Source organism: Pteropus medius, unplaced genomic scaffold, assembly GCF_902729225.1.
Source record: "Pteropus medius unplaced genomic scaffold, Ma_sr-lr_union100, whole genome shotgun sequence".
In the NCBI taxonomy this organism is placed as follows: domain Eukaryota; kingdom Metazoa; phylum Chordata; class Mammalia; order Chiroptera; family Pteropodidae; genus Pteropus; species Pteropus medius.
Genome location: NW_024344240.1, coordinates 20644580 through 20658097, shown reverse-complemented (window position 1 = coordinate 20658097; position 13518 = coordinate 20644580). Strand labels below are relative to the sequence as shown.

The 13518-nt window shown below is 47.2% G+C and overlaps 1 long non-coding RNA gene across 7 annotated transcripts; it reads left to right on the top strand.

Moving 5' to 3' along the window:
- Nucleotides 1-312: 312 nt before the first annotated feature.
- Nucleotides 313-7577, top strand: LOC120607299 (uncharacterized). 7 transcript variants are annotated; one of them, XR_005654127.1, is made up of 6 exons: nucleotides 313-737; nucleotides 1025-1095; nucleotides 1275-1462; nucleotides 4062-4170; nucleotides 4747-5196; nucleotides 5471-7577. It is a non-coding gene; the product is annotated as an uncharacterized LOC120607299 (long non-coding RNA). The 7 variants fall into 7 exon arrangements; XR_005654129.1 differs by having other exon boundaries at nucleotides 4062-4799; nucleotides 4880-5196; XR_005654125.1 differs by having other exon boundaries at nucleotides 1356-1462; nucleotides 4062-5196.
- The last annotated feature ends 5941 nt before the right edge of the window (nucleotides 7578-13518 follow it).

Sequence of the window (13518 nt, the reverse complement as noted above, 5' to 3'; positions counted from 1 at the left end):
ATGGATGTAACTAACAGAGGTTATCTAGGCAAACAGCCGGTTTGATTGCTTCTCATTAGGCACAGGTTGATAGAGGTGGGTGGGAATTCGATTCCTCCTTTAGCCTGTTGGTGAGCAGAGGGCTAGAGGAAGTGTGAAGATTTAGCAGGTTCAAAAAGAAATGTGTTTAATCCTTAATCACTTGGGAAATGGAGGCAGAGGGAGGAAGACTTGAACCCGAAATGAGAGGGGGTGGCCTACCCTGGTGGAAGCATGAGATGTGAGGTGTTCCATGCACACCTGCTTCCATGAGAGGGTCACTTTTGCTGAAAAAGAAGAGTGGGCGACACACATCAAGAGGACGCTAAGTGGGGAGTGGGCAGTCTGCCTCCCTGTGGGTACCGACCATCTCCGACTTTGTCCTCGCTCTCTCTGGAGCTGCTGCCATCAGCCTTTGACCTCTGAGTTCCCTGCACCCACCAAGCCTACTTCTTATTCTCTTCCTCCCTGAGGCTGTGACGTCAGCCTCAGTTCCCTGTTCCCAGTGAGAGTGTGTGAGTGTGTGTGTGTGTGTGTGTGTGCACGCGCGCACGCAGTGCGGCTGGGGCTGGGGATCTTCCACAGATCAGAGCATGGGAGTAGAGAGCTTCGAGAGGGCAGGGCCACCCTACACTCTGGAGCCTGAAGGACCTGTCACTGGAGCCAGCACCCACCTCGGCACCCCGCACGTCCAGAGCAGCATCAGTCACTGACCGGAGGTAAGTTCAGCTCTGGAGGGACTGGGTGTGGCAGAGCTCCACGAGAGGCAGGGGAAGCCAGAGAAAAGGGAAATCGGGGAATTCTGTGCCTCTCCGCCCTCCCCCTAGTTGCTGCACGGTATCCATGTCCTTTGGGCCCTGCAATATGGGGTCAGTGCAGGGACAGTGGTGGGGGGGAGGCTGGCGGTCACGGGGGAAGGGGCTGCAGACCCTCAGCTGGCCACGTGGTGAGGGAAGGAGAAAGTAAGAGAGGGTTGGGTGAGACACAGCCCTGTTTTTACGTACAGGTGCCTACAATGGTCGGTGCACTAGCAAAGCTCTGGAATAAACACTCCTGGGCAGTTTACCATTAACGGAGGTAGGAGATGGTGTCATCTGATGGGAGTTCTCATTTGCTTATTCGGTCTCAGGTCAGGCATTCTGAGGAACAGGAGATGCTGACAAGCAAGGCTAGGAGTTGGCCAAGCGGAGGGCGAGGGGCAGGCGGGCATCGTGGTGGCCAGCTTCACTGTCTGCCCTTCCCCTTTGCTTTTCTAGACCCAAAGACCTATTTCTGGTTCCTGGTACTCTCACCACTCCCTGTCACCCTCCTCTTTGTCTTCTCTCTTCTCCTGGAAGTGGCAGACTCTCACATCACGTCCCAACGGGAGCCTTCGAGGCTGGCGGAACCCCTCACCGTCTACATCCTGGGCCTCGTGGTTCAACCAGGATACATTTGCCGTGAGGTAGGCAGGTAGGGGCCCTGCGGAGTTCTAGGGCTTCTTCCTTTTTAAGGTGCCCAAGAGATAAATAAAACCGTGATCTTCCTATGCAGAAAGCTGAAAGCCTTGATGTGGACACGTGCAGGAGCTGGGGTTCTGTTCTACCTTTGGCTATTCTATCTTCCCTGTGGAAACATCAGTCTCTGTTACCAACTCCCACTTTCCTGTTCCTTAAATGGAAAAGTACAGGGCAATGATGAGCAAGATCAGAATTCATTAGCTCCTCTTACACCTAAAAGAAACCCCCACCATTTCTTGTTTATACCCGGGCTCTGTTAACCTCTGCCCCAGAGCCGGTGGTGCTCCAGTCAGTCACCTTGCTCTCAGCAAGTCATCATTCGGCAAGTGTGCATGGGGCATGTGCTTTGTTCCAGGCTGTGCTAGGACCTGCAGAGTCACTGCTGGAGAGGGCACGCCTGCCCTCCAGGAGCTCACGTCTAAGAGGGGAGACGGATGTGAAAACAGCGAGAGCAGGGCTACAGAAAGGATGCTCCGGGGACAGGCAAGAGAAGCAGAGACCCAGGCTCTGGGCTCAGGGGTGGGGTGTCAGGAAAAGCTTTTCCGAGAAAGTTGTCATACTCGCTGACATGTTGAAGTGCTGATTATAGCAAGGCACTCACTGCTCTAAGCACATTATAAGGATCTGCTCATCTAATCCTCCTGACAGTGCTGTCAGGAGGCACAGAGGGGCTAAGTAACTCAGGTGGCGAGGCGCCCTGAGTTCGCGCCCTCGCCTGCATCCCCTCTTGCCTCAGCACCAGCAGGGAGGAGGCGAGGGCTCCGGCCTAAAGAAGCAGATGCTGACATTGTGCCTCTTTCATCTTCTCCCCCCCTATGGACTGGTCTCCCTTCTTTCGTCATATCTCATCCTTCGTCCCACCCTCCGCACTGCTGACACAGCGATGCTCTTAAGACACCAAATAGATCAGCCTCTGCCTATGCAGCTCTCTGGTGGCTTCCTGGCTAGCAGGGGCTAAGGTGAGACCCCTCCAATGGCCGTATGAGGCCTCCCACAGTCCTTCTGCCCTTAGCTTCCCTTTCCAGCTTCACCTCCCTCTGTTCCCCCAGAAGCCCTGCTCACCTGCCTCACAGCTGAACTCATCAGGCATATAGCAATTTTTTATGCCAGAAGTGCTGTTCTTTCCTGGTGCCCTGACAAATTCATGCACATCCTGCAAACTCTGGCTGTTGTCAGCTCTCATGAAACTTCCCTGACTTCCCAAGGCCAAGTTATTTGTTTCTCCCTTGGGTTTTCACCTCTACTCTCAGTGGTGAATGGAGACAGACTCCACCAGCTGGCAAACAACTGGTTGTGTGCATCTCCCAAATCCATCTCCCAGTTTCAGTAACTTCCCATCAGTAGCTTAAAATCAGCCGCAGAGGGAGTTTTTACAGCATAGGAATTGGCAAACACTAGAAACCAGGCCCCTCTCCTACCCTGAGTCTGTTAAGCATTTACCATCACTCCCTGCACCCCATCCCACCCCATCTCATAATTTGCATATTTGTCTGTCTCCCTTCCAAACTGCAGCTGCTTCAAAGTTGAAGCCATGTCTTGCTTATCTTTTTAAAGACAGATCCAGAATAATGTCTGATACCATGTAGAAGATGTGAACAACTTGTGAGACATGAGATGTGCCTTAGAGAACTTGTCATTTAGTTGTGATGACAAATTACTCTGCTGCTACCATATTTCTCTGAAAATCCGTCATGCCCAGGTTAGCTTCTTGCTCAGAAGTCCTCCATAGCTCCTTTTGCCTGTATGACCAGAATGTAGAGTCCCTCGAGGTAGGGATTTGTGTTTGTTTTATTTTACTGAGGTGGCTCAGTGCTCAGAACAGTGCTTTGACACAACATTGGCAAATGAGTAAATTAAGGACAGCTCCTTAAAACAGCTTTCTAGACCCTAGTCAACCGATTCTCCTCTCTCTCTGCTTCTGTGGCTGCTCCCCGCCCCAATCCCCAGTAAAAGCCCACATTACAGCCCCACTGCTCCCTCGTTAGCCCGGGGGAGTTAAGAGAGATCCAGGCACCTTGCACTCTTCTCCTGGCTTGAGGCTTTCTCTCCCTCCCCTCTGTTTGCCCAAGACCCCCTCATTTTCCAGTCCAGTGGCAACTTCTGGAACACCTCCTGTTTCCTACTCTTCATTTAGCCCCAACCTTAAAGGTGAGAATTGTTTCCTACGTCCTCAGTGAGGCTTTCAGCAACCTGCGGGCGGGGCTGAAGCGTGTACAGCCCTGTGTCTCCTTCAACGCTTCGGCACCTAACTTAGAGTCTCACACATCACAGGTACCTGGTGTGGGTTTGTGGTCCAGATTTGCCCACAATAAAAATAGATGGAGGCCAGTGAGATATATGTGAGTCTCAGCCTCTAATCTGGCTACTCCGTGGATTTTATCTGATTAGCAATCACTCACCAAATGTCAGTGAGGATGGGGAGGGATGGTGCTGTCCAGAACACCACCGGAGGTGGTATTAGCTCTTTAGGCCCTGACCCGTCAGGTCTTGCCGCAGTGGGAGCAGGCTTTGTGACTTGGTCTTTTCCTTTTCCCTTCCTCCCAGTTTCCGGCCACCTCCCTCCTGGCTAACTACAGCTCTTTCTGCCAGCCAGTGGACTGCAGCCAAGTGAGCTTGGCATGAGGGTGTATGCAAGTGGGAGTGAACCGACTGGGTCAGCACGGGCTCAGAAGACCTCGGCTTGAATCTCAGATCTGCCAGTTATTTGCTGTGTGACCATGGGTTGTCTACTTATCTTTTATGAGCCTCAATATTCCTACCTATAAAATGGGGATAAAAATACATAGGAAAGAATTGAAAGAAGATCGATAGTGTATGAAAGTGTTTAGCCCTGGGCCTGGCATACACACTCAGTGCTGGCTAAGTGGTAGATAGTTCATTATTTTTAGCTGTTCTCTGTTTCAAATGGAAGCAGAACAAAAGTTTCCATGCAGAAAAAAAAAAAACCTAGCTGAGGCTTGAGAAGTTACCAGGTAATGATTTGTATGTTGAGTCAGAGATGTTGAGTGATGGGCTAAAGACTGGTCTACAGACCAGCAGCATCAGTATCTCCTGGGAGCTTGTTGAAAATGCAGAACCTCATGTCTCAACCCCAGACAAGAATTTGCTTTTCAACAAACAAGATCCCAGATGATCCTTGTATTCCTCAGATTACATGCCCTGGGGCACGTTTGGGAAGTCTCTCTGTTATCACTCCCAGCAGCTTCTCCCCTCTTTCTTGTGCTAACAGGCTTCTTCCTGAAGACAGGTGGGCACAGTGGGAACGGTGGGAACGGAGGAACTGTGAGTATTGGGGCTGGAGCCAGAGGGAGTTTTGCCTCCAGCTGGACAGAGGTCTGACTGCATTTCCCCTTTCTTCCCAGGAGATGGCGAGCGTGTACTGATAGTGTTTCTCAAAGGCCTTGAATTGCTTGAACCAGTGTCCGCTTAGGCGCTTGTGCGGAGTTCTCCGTCAGCTGGTCTGGGGTGGTGTACGTGCAGCGTTCTGCGCGAACACTTCCCTCCAGCGTCCCCGTCGGATGTCCTCAGGATTTGCCCAGGCGGCTGCGCCTGAGGCCGATGTCGAGCAAAGCCTTGGTTCCAGTACCTGGCAGAGGAAGGACATACATTCACTGATGTAGCATCTCACCGCCATAGGCTCCCATGGGCCCCCATTCTTCACCCATGCACTTGCACAAAAGTAGGTATTTGTGCTTCAGTTTCCCATATGTAAAATGGAGGTAAGTATAAATCATATATTATAATAAGAGTTTATATGATTTTGTATGTACACCAAGCACCTGGCACACAGTAAGTGCTATACAGGTGTTTGATTGGTGTTATTTCTCTTGAGTTTTAGTCTCGCCTTCAGTAAAACAGGCAGAATCACCCCGTCCTTGGTAGTTGAGGCCCCAGGAGAAGAGTCCGGAGAAACGAGGCCCCCGCAGTTGACACCATCTTTTCTTCCTTTCTAGGTCTTCTTTACATTACGAAAGAAGACGGAGCAGATCACCTTCCTGAATGTCTACCATCATGGCTCCATGCTCTGGAACTGGTGGGCTGGAGTCAAATATGTGCCAGGTGGTCAAGGTGCATGACACAGCTGCGAGCAGCTCTGCCCAGGCCCTTATGAGGCAGGCCTCTCTCTGCTGGGCTGAGTCCCCAGCTTAGGAGGTGTGCATCCTGTAATATCATGGGTTGGCTCTCAGGCTACCTTCCCTGTGGTCACGAGACCAGCCCTCTTCTCCCTGTTGCTTCTCAGAGCTTCCTGTCTCTGGGAGGTGCTCATTGCTATCAGCCCAGGAAATGCAGAGGGGAATATAGCCACTCTCATTTAGCATCCTGTTAACCCCGCCCCAGCATCATGACCTCAGATGGCTGATGCCAGCCCTCCTCAGGATAGACCCTTCCCAAGGATTTCCTCCATAGGGTGTGCAGAGGTGCTCTCTGCGGAGTGGAAGATTGAAACACGAAAGAGAAACCCAAAGTGCAGCCAGGCCTGGCTCCACTTAATCCCCTTGATCTCCCCACCCCACTCCACAGCCTCCTTTGTCGCGATGCTGAATTCTTTGGTCGGTGTCTACATGTACCTGTCCTAAGGACTGGTTAGTTTGGGTCCTGGCATGTAGCCCTACCTATGGAGGAAGTGACATCTCACCATCCTACAGCTGGTGAGAAGGCCACTTTGGCTCCACAGGCCTTGGCTGAGCCATGGGTTCTAGTCTCAGCTGCTCCAGTAACTTGATATCTGACCGTGAACAAGCCCTTCTGATTACTGAGTCTTCCTTAGTATCCCAACTTGCAAGTGTCTCAGTAACCATTTTGTTAAATCCTAGAACCAACCCTCCCTGACATAATGTGGGACCTGGAGCAGATGACTTACATGCTTCAGGCCTCAGTCTCATCATTCATAAAATGAAGGGGCTGGGATAGAGGACCTCAGAATGCTAATATCCTATGATCCTGTGATCACCGATTGACCCTCCAGGTGCCTGGGTGCCTTGTGGTTCAAGAAGCACTGTTGCCAGATAGTAATGACAGCCGAGGTGTCCATCACGGGGTTTGGAACCGAATGAGTTAGTCATCAGTGTCAACATGACAAGGCTGGATTGGGGCAAAAGGGGAACAGAACCAGGAGAAGGGGCAAAAAGATTCTTAGGACAACATTGGAGCAGGCTTTACCAGGCTTCATTGTTTTCCAGAGAGAAAGGCTGAACTCTATGAGGCCTGCCCGCTGCTGGTAGACAAAGAAGTGAAGACAAGAGGGGTTAAGACTGCTTCTCTCCACTCTCTCATCTCTCTCCTCTCATTCTTTCTTTCACCCAGAGTCAGTTTGTGGCCATGCTGCCCACTCCTACCATCCCTTTGCTGTGTGCTCCTTCCTCAGTGGGGTCAACGTGGCTGTCCTCCTCAACATACACCCCTAGTCTCATCACTCTTTTCCTCAGTGTCTACCATCAGACACACCTGAGGGACAAGTGGGAGAAGCTGACTTAAGGGACAGGATGTGAGAACTGAAACTAGCAGAGCCATCCTATAGAGAGTCGGGTGGAAGATATGGCTCACAGCCCACCTGTGCTGAGCAGGTACCTCTGGGGCTGCATTTCATCCTACGAAGGAAGGAGGAGAATTGTCTCCTGTCCAGAGTTCAGGAGGATAGAAACGGAGCTTCCTGTACTCACTTCTGTTATGGCACTTCTCACATGGATTTGTGATTGTTCAACTCCTTCCTCTACTAGATGTGGGCCTCTTGTGGAAGGAACTGTCTTATTCTCAGCGTTGCCCATACCTGGCACAGCACTGCCATGAATGTGCATTTGGATCCTCGTATTCCATGACTCGCAATCAAGACCTCTGGTGAAGATCAGGGCTACGGGCATTGAAGAAGTCAAGGCTGGTGTGATATCTAATCTTGCAGTAGGAAACAATGACTGAGAATGTCCAAGAGTGAGCATGGGTCTGTTTAATTTCCAACATGGCTGTGTAAATGGTTACTCCTGCATATCTTCTTGTCTGTTCACTGCTGCTTGCACTTGTATTTATATAGTTGTATGATTCTGAGTGTGTGAATAGGGTGGTGGAGAAGGCTATGTGTATATGTCTAAATAATTGTTTTCAAATATACAACATGCATGTTTCCATTTGAGTTTCTCTCTGTGTGTTTGCTTATACTTCTATAAATCTCTGAAAGTGCCACAAGCAAAGTCACTGGGATTAATACCTCTCATGTTCTAAATGGGAGACATGGAAGTCCACTGAGGAATCTCTGAATGCATGTTCCGGTGGGAGCCTCCAAAGAGGAATGTGAGAAAAGGGGGTGGGTTCCTATTTTAAGGCACACTATTTTAAAAAATCACATAAGGGTAGAGTCTGTTCATTTGCTTAGATGCCAGGAAAAATTAGTCATTTCGGAGTTCACAGCTATTATTTGTCCAGTTCTTTGTGGCTGCCTCTGCCTTATTCAGCAGCACAGGAGGAAGTGAAAGGTCCCAACTCACATCTGAATGAAATAAGGTTTTGGCTGAGGAGAGCCTGGTGTGAAACAGTGTGGTAAGGAGGGTTTGAGGAGAAATTCTCAATGAGTTGAAGGTACTCCTCCTTTTTGTTATGTTATAACAACCCTACCTGGTTCAGGAGTCCTATATTAGTGTAGAAAGGTTATATGAATATTATAAAACAAAGAGTTATTCGCATCTGTCAAAACATAGCCAGATTCCTAATAATATTGTAGAAGTTCACCTCTATGAACTTTAAAAAATAATGATAAGCACAAGTGATGGTTAGGTTTTTAAATATATAGCAGGACTGAACTGTTACCCAGAGATAGTCTTTTTGCCAAGACAGGGGGCCCCTGAGCACCCAGTGGGAAGGTCCAATAGAAAAAAGAGGGGGTAACCTGTTCACCCACCATCTCCCATGAAGGTCCAAAAGCTGATAGTCTGGGTTCTTGGCTATTGCCTCTTAAATCAGAGTATATCTAATTATAGGAATGAAAGCACCCCAAATGGAACAGCTTTGTGGTCTTCCAGCTCAGAATTCAGTGAAGCCTCCCCAACCTGTCCCATACATACTCCATTATCCACTCAGCTGACCATGCATCCCCAAGGCTGCTGGACCTGAGTAATCATTTGGAGCCAGGAGTCAGGAGAAAAGGCCATGCCCCCCTTATCCCTCCCCCTTTCTCTCTTGAGGTTCTCTGTGTAAATGGAGGAACCCCTCTAAAAGAGAACAGCTTCTGCCTTTTGTCCTTCGGCCCTGGGTAGTCTCAGGGCAAGATGTCTTTAACAAAGGAGGACTTTAATTAGGGTTTTTGAAATTCAAACCCTCACATTCAGGATCTAAGGTCTCAGGCACATGTGAGCTTCAGGAAGTCACAAGATGCTGCTTCAGAGATGTGTGGTAGGAAGAGGAGGGAATAAACTACCAAGGAAATAAAAGAATGTGCAAGGGTCTGCATTATAGCAGGGGTAGGGAGGACAAAGACTCGTGAGTAAAATAAGGGAAGATTCATTTAAGCCACACCACACAGAGCATTATAAAGGTGGGTGCCAGACAGCACCCACCAGGGAGCCCTGAATTCTCAAAAGCAACACCCAAGGCCAGAGTCTGCCTTTGCCCTCTTACTGCCTGGGGAGGGCATGGGGCAGTTCATAGCATCTTTTAGTGCCTTTCTCAGGTATAGAATTCAGAATAAGAGGTTCTTTCAGCTCTAAAAAATATACTCTGATAGAACTAGAATAATAACATACAGTCATTAAAAATCCTTTTAAAAGTACTTAATTTAGCAATACACTATCAAATGAAAATGTTGGAGAATCCCAATTTTGCAAAGAATTACATATAAAATATAAACACGAAAGTGCTAACAACAATGATCTCTAGGTGGTGTGTATTCTTCCTTCTCTTCTTTCACATACAGAGGTCTTCGTGGTGATTAAATTTACCATTTAGCTCACTGGTTGCAAAATATCAAGATGGGATCAGGATGACAAGAGGGGAAGAAGGAAAAGACACAGAGGAAAAAAATGTAAAAAATTAGCCAACTTTTTAAAAGAAGAAAGAAAAATGGCAACTGTCAGTCTTCAGATTCTTCGAGAACAAAAAAGGGAAACACAGTAGGGCAATTGGAGCTCCGGCAACAGATTTGAAGACCACAGCCTTACAGAGACTGTTTAAGTAGCTCCCACAATTGTGTGAGACCCAGTCCCTGTAACTAGTTCCTTATCACATATACATCTTAGTGCCTCTGCTTCTCTGACATCTAGTTCTACAACTGGCCACAGGTCATAGATGACATATATGACTTCCTCTTCCACTGCAATTGCAAATTCCTGTGCCCTATAGGCCACGCTTCAATTATCAATGGTTCTTAGCCCCAGTAGAGAAAAACACTTCCTACCCATTCCCATCCCCCTTCCCCCAAAATTGCCATTACACTTTAATTAAACACCTACATGTGTCTGAGTAGTACCTCAGTAAGAACCATACACCTGAGATCCTCCCAGAACCTTCACAGGAATCAAATGCAGCATAAAATAGAAGAAATATTTAGTCATAACAAAAATTACATCTTTTATATTTGAGTTTGTAGAACTTGTAGCTTGTGAAAGTGTGAATCCACTGTAAGGGGCTCCTCTAACGTTTCACACAATTCCATGGAAGCTTATTTAACGAGTTAAGTCAGCTAAGCTGAACTGTTTCCTGAACTCCATTTTGCATGCCTAGCATTAGAATGGGAACAAGAGACATTTCGCGTGAGATGTGAAGGGCAGAAGTGAAACAGAAGCTGTATTATTTTTCACTTTCGGAAGGTTGGGGCATGTGCTTTTGTAGCTCGCACACTGTTATTCATTTGCTGCGTCCTTGGTGTGGGCAGCAGGAAGGCCTGCAAGCAGTCCACCTTTTCCTGGGTCCTTCAGTTTCTTTGATTCCTGAGCCACACGTGTGTTTAGCGCCATGATAGAAGGCACCAGCTTCTTCTGCAGGACAAGCTCGTGACCAAAGCTGGAGGCAAAGAGAGCTGATGTGGGCTCCAGTTTATCCTGTGAGCTGCAGCTTGTTCCTGTTCTCTCCCACTGTACTTCCATCTTCTTTTCCCAGCTGTCTGCCCTGGGAACATAATCTCCAGCATCAGACAGGAAGACAACAGCCTTATTGTTGCACCAGCTCCCACCATTGCACAGGGTCAAGTCTCTGTGACTAATTCCTTATTATACATGCCTCCTGGTGGTCTGCTTCTCTGATCAAACCCTGATCAGAGAATGTGATACGGTCTCCTGTAGTGTATGGTCTCCTGATATGGTCTCCTGTAGTCCATACCAGGTCCACAAACTCATAGAAAACCCTGAATTAAAAATGCAGAGAAATTAACCTGACGCAGTTTGATTCTGCACTCTGTGTGAGAACTGGAGCTAGCAAAGGAGGTAGATGGAGCAGCTATTGCAGAGTAAGTACCCCCTACATGAACCAATAGAGGGCTCCAGTGTAGAGACGTGGGGATTTCACCAGTGTCCAGGTATGCTGTCCCCACCCTCCACAGCCCTTGGGGGCTGTTCTGAAGACCCAGACCCTGCTTATCTTCCCTCATTAGGGCAGCTAGGTCAGGGAACATTCATCGTTTTAAGATTATCAGCTAAGACATCTAAGGATAGAAGTCTGAAATTCTTGACTTTTTAGGTGAACAGTCTCAATTCTCATGTAAGGAAACATTGAAAAGTATATATGTGATCAAACAGGACCATTCTTGCTCCCTTTCCTCCTTCCTTCCTTCCTTCCTTCCTTCCTTCCTTCCTTCAGCTATTCCTTCCTTCCTTCTTCATTCCTCTACTTCTTTCTTTCTTCTTTCTTTTCTTTCTTTCTTTCTTTCTTTCTTTCTTTCTTTCTTTCTTTCTTTCTTTCTTTTCTTTCTTCTTTCTTTCTTTCCTCTTTCTTTCTTTCTTTCTTTGTGTTTCCTTTCTTCCTTTTTTCTTCCTCCTCTCCCTTCTGCCCGCTACCCAATAAAACAAAGGGAGGAGAAAATAATTGGAGATTATGCAACAGAATTAGACAGGAGTATGGAGACCCTGTGCCATGTCCCAGCCTCATTTAGTCTGAATATTGAGAGAGGAGAGATCTTGGCGAAGTCCCAGGAGATGACACGTCCTGTAGATGAGACACTGAATGTACAAATGGACAATGGCCAGATCTTATATAAAAATGGAACTCTGACCCCCACTCTGCAGAACCAGCCCAGGAAAACTGCCCATTTTCTACAGTACCCAGTCCAGGAAGTCAGCCTTTTCTCTATAAGTCAAACTTGTAGGAAGTCAGACCACTATCTCTAGCAACTGGTTCAGGAAGCCAAACAATAACCCTTGTAACAATCTGTCCCAAACAACAGGATTTGATTAATAACCAATAGCTTCCCTAATTTTTGTCCCAACTTCCTACTTAGGACCAACCAGGGAAGCTAAATATGCATTCCTAACCCATCACGTAGAATGCTCTACTTCTAGTTAGCACACCGCAGCTTCCACTTGCCTGGGGCCCCCCATCAGGGCACACCAGAAGCTTTCCCTTTTTCCACTACTAGGTTTTCCCACCTCTGTGTGCCTTTGAGTCTCCCAAAAACACAAGTGATGGTGGCTGACTCCCCACCACAGCAAGCTCTGAATGAATAGCCTTTGTTTGTTCCCATTTGGTTGGGCTTCATTTATTTCCACATAGAGACATCTCCTGTGCTAGCAGAGTGCAGCAGCCTTAAGTTCAGATGATGGTTTGGCCTGCCTATGCTAGGGAGGGCCAGAGACAGCTCTCTGAGTTTACTGTGGCTCTGCACTCGCACAGGAAGTAGGGTTGCCAAGTAAAATGCAGGGTGCCCAGTGGCAGATGAATTTCAGAAAAACAATGAAAAATTTTTAGCAAAAATATGTCCCATGCAGTATTTGAAGCAGACTTAAGCTAAAAAAGATTTGTTATTTATCTGAAATTCAAGTATAACCTGGTATCCTATATTTTTATTGGCTAAAAGTTTCCATGCCCCCATCCGCAAGTGGAAACAAAAAGTTAAGGAAGAGAAGGAGAGCCCTGATGGGGCTATAAGAAATTTCAGAATCAGGAGGAGGGGAAACACATCGGAGGTGATGTGGGTCCCCCCTTCCCATCAACTGGATGAGGATGCAGCTGCATCTCAGTCATGTCCAGGGTGGAGTGGGGAATGCCCAAGAACTAAAAGAGAAAAGATTTTTTGGGTGCAGAACTATGACATCAAGACATATCTAGGTTTAGAAGCGGATGCCCTATGTCTCACAAATGCTGCAGCTACTTTTGTGTAAACACCACTCTCTCTCACTCTAAGCTTAATATCAACCCTGGGAACAAGGAAAGGGGATGGAAGAAATATCCTGAATAAGACTGAGTTAGCAACCTAAAATGACAGTTAAGGACTTCTAGGCGAGTGTGCCGACATTACTGAATGTTACTGGTTTAAATTCTAAGTGACTGGATTAATTTTCTGCATCAGTAAGAATGGAGCTTCAGTATTAAAAAGAAAGTCCAATTACCAGAGAATTTTATAAAATTAACATTTTACACGTGCGAGTTCACTGTGAGGCTTTCACAGATTCCTACTCACCATACATATGAGTTTCTGGTCATATTAAGCACCAACTATAAAATAGATACATGATGCCTTTTGAAAAATAAAATCTCCCCATCTCATTCCCCAACCCTCACTCTTCAATCTGGCAATTTCCCTAGGAAGCCATCTTCTCCAGAGAGATATATTGAATCTTACTTTATTTGGTCGGTATTATGAAAACAGCAGTCTTATTTTTCATCTTCCAAATATCAAGTGACATTGTTTTATTGAATGCAATTTTCGACCTTCACATTCACCTCCTACTCCTTTAAATATTGACAGCCTCCTAGACGCTCTATGCTTAGAATTGCTGACTTCAAGGCTACTTTGTTTTTCTGATTCTTCCCACACAGCAAATGGAAGATGGTGACGATGGTGGCTATGATAACATTAGAGCTGCCTTGA